Source organism: Lissotriton helveticus, chromosome 7 (assembly GCF_964261635.1).
Source record: "Lissotriton helveticus chromosome 7, aLisHel1.1, whole genome shotgun sequence".
Taxonomy (NCBI): domain Eukaryota; kingdom Metazoa; phylum Chordata; class Amphibia; order Caudata; family Salamandridae; genus Lissotriton; species Lissotriton helveticus.
In genome coordinates, this window is record NC_136068.1 from 1,647,740,335 (window position 1) to 1,647,746,836 (window position 6,502).

At 39.1% G+C, this 6,502-nt stretch overlaps 1 long non-coding RNA gene across 1 annotated transcript; it reads right to left on the reverse strand.

The window, feature by feature from the left end:
* Positions 1–1,905: 1,905 nt before the first annotated feature.
* Positions 1,906–5,526, reverse strand: LOC144767587 (uncharacterized). Its single transcript, XR_013598270.1, has 2 exons — positions 2,821–5,526; positions 1,906–2,769 (listed from the first exon to the last, which is right to left on the reverse strand). It is a non-coding gene; the product is annotated as an uncharacterized LOC144767587 (long non-coding RNA).
* Between the last annotated feature and the right edge of the window lie 976 nt (positions 5,527–6,502).

The window sequence follows — 6,502 nt, forward strand, 5'->3', positions numbered from 1 at the left end:
CCATTAAAAAATATCTTCAAAACAAATTCCTACAGAGCGCGTGGTCTCGGCACCGTGTAAGATGGCTGCCTGAGGTTTGGGCTCCGCCACACCGGATCCTCTCGTAAACTGCGGGTGCGTTTCTACGTTTTTACGTGTGGTTCTCATCGATTTCGGTACCGGAACATGCCGTGAACATGATGATGGGACCCTGAAACATTAATGCAGCGTTTTTCTCTTCCTTTTTTACATCGCTGCCTCATCACAGCGCGGCCGCCATTTTGAGGGATGATGTCATCTGGAGCTTTCCTCCTTCAAAACCTGCCTCATTATTCTGCTTTTTGAGCGTCACTTGGGGTGAAACAGCTGCAGACTATGATGAGCCACTTTTTGTGCCATATTTAAAAAAAAATATTTTTGGGCATTTATCCACCGCATATTAGTGGCTCATTATAGCGGCTGCCATTTTGTCTCATACTTTACCTCAGAATGCTCCTCTTGACTGTCACTGCCACAAGTTATATTAATGAGCGCTAAATGTTTTTGTTCATGCCACTATTGATGAGGAAGATCGTTTGACCTGCCTGGGAGCCTCATTAGCTTATCAGTTTTGAAGCAACTTTTTCTCACGCTGATTTTACTTTTTCACTGGCCTTAATCAGCTATATCTATTGGAGCACATACAACTGCGACCTCTGTATATGGGCAGCATACGTAAACCACAATTTATTTTTGTTCCTAAATCTTCTTCGTTGGAGACTCCTTCATCTCCCACGTCAGCTATCAATAGTAATACGTTATTGTCTACAAATATGGCTGGTGTGTCATCTAATCGCTCCCAGGCATCACAGGCAATACAACATAAAGCCTCTCCACCCACATCAACGCCTCAATGTCTAAAACAAGACTCTCCACCTTCAGATTAATTGTCTCCAGTTATTTCCCTGGAATTGCTGTTAAATGAAATACAGGCACTACGTCCATTTGTGGAAGAGACTAATAGCAAAATGCAATTATTGGAGGAAAAATGGTCTTCTATGGAAGGAAGAGTGTCTGCAATGGAACAAAAAATATCTGTAGTGCAAGTTGACTCTCAAAGAATCAGCTCGTTGGAGAAAGAGGTTCATAGGTTACAGCATCACACTGAGGATTTAGAGAATCGTAATAGACGGAACAATCTTCGTATTTATGGACTACCTGAGTCCTTGGAAGGGGATGACCCTGTTGCCTTCTTCACGTCTTTTCTCCTAAAGCTGCTTGATATGCCTCCGTCAACATCTCTTAATATCCAACAAGCTCACAGGCTTGGTCCTCGTCCTCTACTTTCCTCAGCTTCACCTTCATCTTCAAATCAAGTTTTAACTAGACCTTGTGGTGTCATCATTCTCTTCCTGAAATATACAAACTTACTCTCGGTTCTGGCTGCTGCTCGTTCAAAGCGACAACACTCTTGGCTTGGTCAAAGAGTTTTTCTATCACAAGATGTCTCCAATGTCACTGCTGCCAGACGTAAAGAATTTCTCCGACTTCAACCTCCTCTCCGTACTTTGGGTGCCCGTTACGGCCTTTTTTATCCTTGTTTATTTAAGGTGACTTACCAAAATCTCACTCTCTCAGAAAGTTTATCCACACTCATTCTTCAACCAGCATAGATGTTTCTGCTGGACCTTCTAAGGGTTGACTTTAATCGCTTGCCTTTATCTTTCTTCTGGTTATGCAAATGTTCACGTTGTTACATATGTCCTAAAGTATCTTATTGATCTTCTTATTCCTTTCTTTCTTCCTTGTTTATTCCATATTATTTCTCATATCTTTCCTATTTGTTAATTTTTCCTGTCTTGTCTCACCTGTTATTTCTTTACTCCATTATTCTGCTTCTTTTTCTATTTACTTCTCTCTTGGCTATTGTCTTTATTTATTTCCCTCTTTGTATATTAAGGTATTGCCGCGATGACTGTGTTTGTTTCTTTACACTCCTTAATAATTTGCTTATTATTGCTGTATTCAAGCTTGTTTTCACCTTTTCTATTTTTATTCAGGTTCCACCCTTCATTCTTACAGTTTAAAGTTTTTAACTATTGGTCCACCTATTCCCCCCCTGTTCGTCCTGGTGTGTTTGAGTTCCCTGTTTGGACATCCTGTCTTCTGTCCGTCGCCATTGCCCCAGTCTCATCCTGTATTCGTCCCCCTCAGGTATGTCTATCAGTCGTCCCTCCTGGATATGCACTGTCTCTCCTTGTACTTCTTCTTCTTCCCTAGCTTTTGCCCCTTCTTCCCTAATTCCCTTTCTCTACTCTATGTGCGTTTTCTCTCCCTACTCTTTTATCGATGCATATTTGGTTCAGTGTAACATTTTGATGTTTTCGCATTTGAATTGTTTTTTTCTTTCCCTATCCTGTACTTGTCTTTTCCCTTTTCATTGTTCTATTAATGTATTTTTGATTCTATATCAGTACCTAATGTTTTTTCATTCAGAGTAATCTCATGGAATGTGAAAGGTTTTATTAGCCCAATCAAGAGGCAGAGAATTCTTTCCCACCTTGCTTCTTATAACCCAGATCGAGTACTTCTTCAAGAGACCCACCTCACGGAAGCTGAGGCTTTAAAATTAAAATGAGGCTGGGTTGGTACAGTTTTATTCTCTCCCACTGCTAATAAAAAAAATGGTGTTATAATTCTATGTCATAAGAAATTGAATTGCAAGATTTTATCCCAAGAACATGATGCAGATGGTAGATGGTTACTTGCTAAATTGGTAATTAATAATGTTTGTCTCACTGTTTTTAATGTCTACGGACCTACACACCCTGACTGTTCCTTCTGGCCTAGTGTTCAACAAACATGTGTACAATTTCAAAGTGATTTTTACTTGCTAGGTGGCGATTGCAACCAAGTTATTGATCCATTTATTGATCGTCAATCCCAAGTCCGATTTATCCCTACTAAAACCCACAAACGCTTTCTCAACACTATTTCCCAATTACACCTCATTGACTCTTGGAGACTCTCTAACCCTGACTCTCTGGACTTCCCTTTTCTTTTTCGTCCTCATGCTTCTCTCTTCCGTTTAGATTATATTTTTCTTTCTCAACCTCTTTCCCAGAATCTTCTTTCCTCCTCTATAGAACCCATTGTTATTTCTGACCATGCACCAATAGTAACAGATCTTGATTTGCTCCCTACGCATCCCAAATCTTCTCGTTGGCGTTTTACTAACTCCCTCCTCTTAGATCCCCTATTTTCCTCTTCTTTTTGCTCTTTTGCATCTGAATTCTTGACCTTAATTGTACTCCTAATACAGCTCAGCATATTATATAGGACTCTTTTAAGGCCACGGCAAGAAGCTTTATCATTGACTTCGTCAAAAAAAAAGGAGAACCGTTTTACTCAACAAAATCCACTTTGGAGAAAATTAAGTATTTAGAACACAAATTCTAGACTTCTTCGAATCAATCTGTTCTACCAGAATTAATCTGTGCTAAACTTGCTTTTAATAAAACCTCTACTGACAAAGCGTCCTCTGTGCTTTTACGTTGTAGTGCCCGCTATTATGGGGCCGTAATAAGGCAGGAAAACTGATGGCAAATTTTCTTAAAACCTGCAAAGAGTCCACCCTCATAGATGCTATATATTCCTCCAACAACTCTCTTTTACACAAAGATCATGATAATCTTGATTAATTCAAGCTCTTTTACCAAACCTTTTATACCCCACAATCCCCTCCTTCTTCTTCTGCTATTCAGGAGTTTCTTGATAAAATTCCTCCTCCCTCTTCTTCCCATCTTAACCTTCACGATCTCTGACAAACATTTCCTCTGCCCTAAATTCTCTCATCAAAGGCAAGGCTCCTGGACCAGATGGTTACTTTGTTCAATTTTATTTGCACTTCTCAGATTTCCTACTTCTGAAACATTTCACATTATTTCATTCTTTTTATTTAACCGGTAAAATAGCAGGCACATTTCAAGAAGCAACAACTTGTTTGATTCCTAAAGAGGGTTGAGATCCTAAATATTGTAAAAATTACCGGCCGATAACTTTGGTAAACGTCGATTATAAATTATTCGCTAAGGTGCTTGCGCTACGATTAGACCCTATTATGCCCCACCTTACTGGGAAAGAGCAATGTGGGTTTGTCAAAGGCAGGCATACCTCTGACAATTCTCGGCTTTTCCTTAACGTTCCAAACAAAGTACCCTCTCTATCTGCCTCTCTAGCGGCCATCTCTATTGACGCAGAGAAGGCCTTTGATAGAGTAGATTGGTTCTTCCTATTCGCCTCGCTCCGCTGGCATGGCTTTGGTCCCAAATTAATTTAGCTTATTTCGCTTTTATATCCTGCCCCTCGAGCTTCGGTATTAGTTAATGGTCGTACCTCTTCCTATTTTTATCTTCAACGCGGAGTTCATCAAGGTTGCCCTTTATCCCCTCTTCTTTTTTTTCTAGCTCTTTAACCCTCTCCTTAACAATAGCTCCATCTCTGGTTTTCCTTTTGGAGAACAGCATCTTAAACTCTCCGCTTATGCCGACGATATCCTTTTATTTAGTTCTGACCCTGATACTTTTATCCCCCTTTACAACATGAATTTAAATCCTTTTCCCAGGTCTCTGGCTACAAGATCAATTCAGATATGACAGAAATTCTTCCCATCACTAAATGTTGTCTCCCCCATTCTTTGTCTTTCACGGGCTTTGCCTGGAATGATTCTAAAATTAAATATTTAGGCATATATTTTTCCAATTCTATTGGCTCTTCAGTTAAACTAAACATGAATGCTGCTTTGTCTCGTATTGATAAACTACTTTCCTCCTAGAATCCCCTCTTTCTTTCCTGGTGGGGTCGATTAGACCCAATCAAAATGATGATCGCACCTATTTTAATTTATATTCTTTCCATGCTTTCTGTCCATGTTCCTGCCTTATATATGAGGCGTATTGATTCGTGTCTTTCTAAATTCCTTTGGAAGAATAAGCAAGCTAGGATTGCTCTTTCTTCTCTTCATAAGACCAAATCAAATGTGGGAGTGAATTTCCAGATTTTCGACTTTATCATAAATCCTTTTCTCTTCGTCAATTCGCGAAATGGCTCTTTTCCGAACATTCTCCCTTTACTCCTCTTTGGTTATTCATTGAACACACTTTGTTATTACCATTCTCCCTTAAGGAGGTTGCGGCTTTTTTGGTCAAAACTTCTCACATATCCTTCCCCTAGTTTAGACAGACTTGTTCTCTTCTAAGGCATTTACTTTTACCAGAACCTCTTTCTCAGGATACTTTTTTGGACTCCCCTATTTGGCATAATCTTCTTATTCTTCTTAATAATAGACCTGTTTTCTGGAATTCTTGGAGGTCAAAGGATATCATATGGGTTAAACATCTTTTTAATGGTATCTCACCATATTCTTTCCCTGAATTTCAAGCCTTATTTCACTGTTCTCGTTCTTTTTTACATAAATTTACTATCTCATGGCAATCATTCTGGGTGTATATTATTCTCTTCCTCCTTCTTCTCATGATGACTCCCAAGTTTCTTTACTTAAACTTCTCCTCTCCTCACCTAAAGCCTCTCATATATACAAGTACTTCTTAGCCCCTTCCCCGGATCGACTTAAATCCAAATTGGAACTTTCATGGGAGTCTGATTTAGGATGCGAATGGACTACCTGTTTCTGGGACAAACTTTGGTCTAGGTCATAAAAAATATTTCGCTCTGCATCTCTTACTCAGTCTATGTTCTTTCTTTATCATAGACTTTACCTTACCCCCGTCTCTATAGCCCGTTTTTCTCCGGGCTCTGATTGTTGGACCTGTGGTTCCTCTGACGCTAATTTCATGCATCTTTTATTCCTTTGTCCCTCTGTCTCCACATTTTGGAAATCCATTTGGTCCTATATTTATCAAATCTTTAATCTCTCTATCTCTTATTCCATACCCCTACTGGTTACTGGAAGTCTCTTTGACTCTTTATTTATTCCCTCTCATTATCATGGTCTTTTTGATCTCATGCTTGCTTTAGCTTTTCAGCATAATACTCTTAACTGGAAAACTCTCACTAAGCTTTCTACACAACACTGGTGGAATTCCCTTTGTCACTTTCATAAACGTGATGTTGCCTTCGCCTCCTCCTGTAAACCAACACTTAAGAGAGACCTCTTTTGGCTACCCCTTACTCCTTATTTAGATCAGATTACTTTAAGACATGTCTCCTTTTACAACTCAGAAAATTTTAAACCACCTTGAATATCGATTTTCTCTTATCTTTCTCTATCATTCATAACGGTTCTCTTTATGTTATTGCCTGACTAATGATTAATTCATGCCTTGCTATGTTTTGCAATCTAATATGCACTCTTCTTTGGTATTAATATGTTCATTTACCTCCTTCCCTCCCCTTCTTCCTTCCCCATCTTTCCCTTCCCATTCCATTTTAAATCTTAAAAATAGCTTTTATTACTTTTATTGTGCCAACTATATTTTTTTATCACTATGCTTCAGTGATTGCTTGGCCGCTGGTAGTTTTTCTT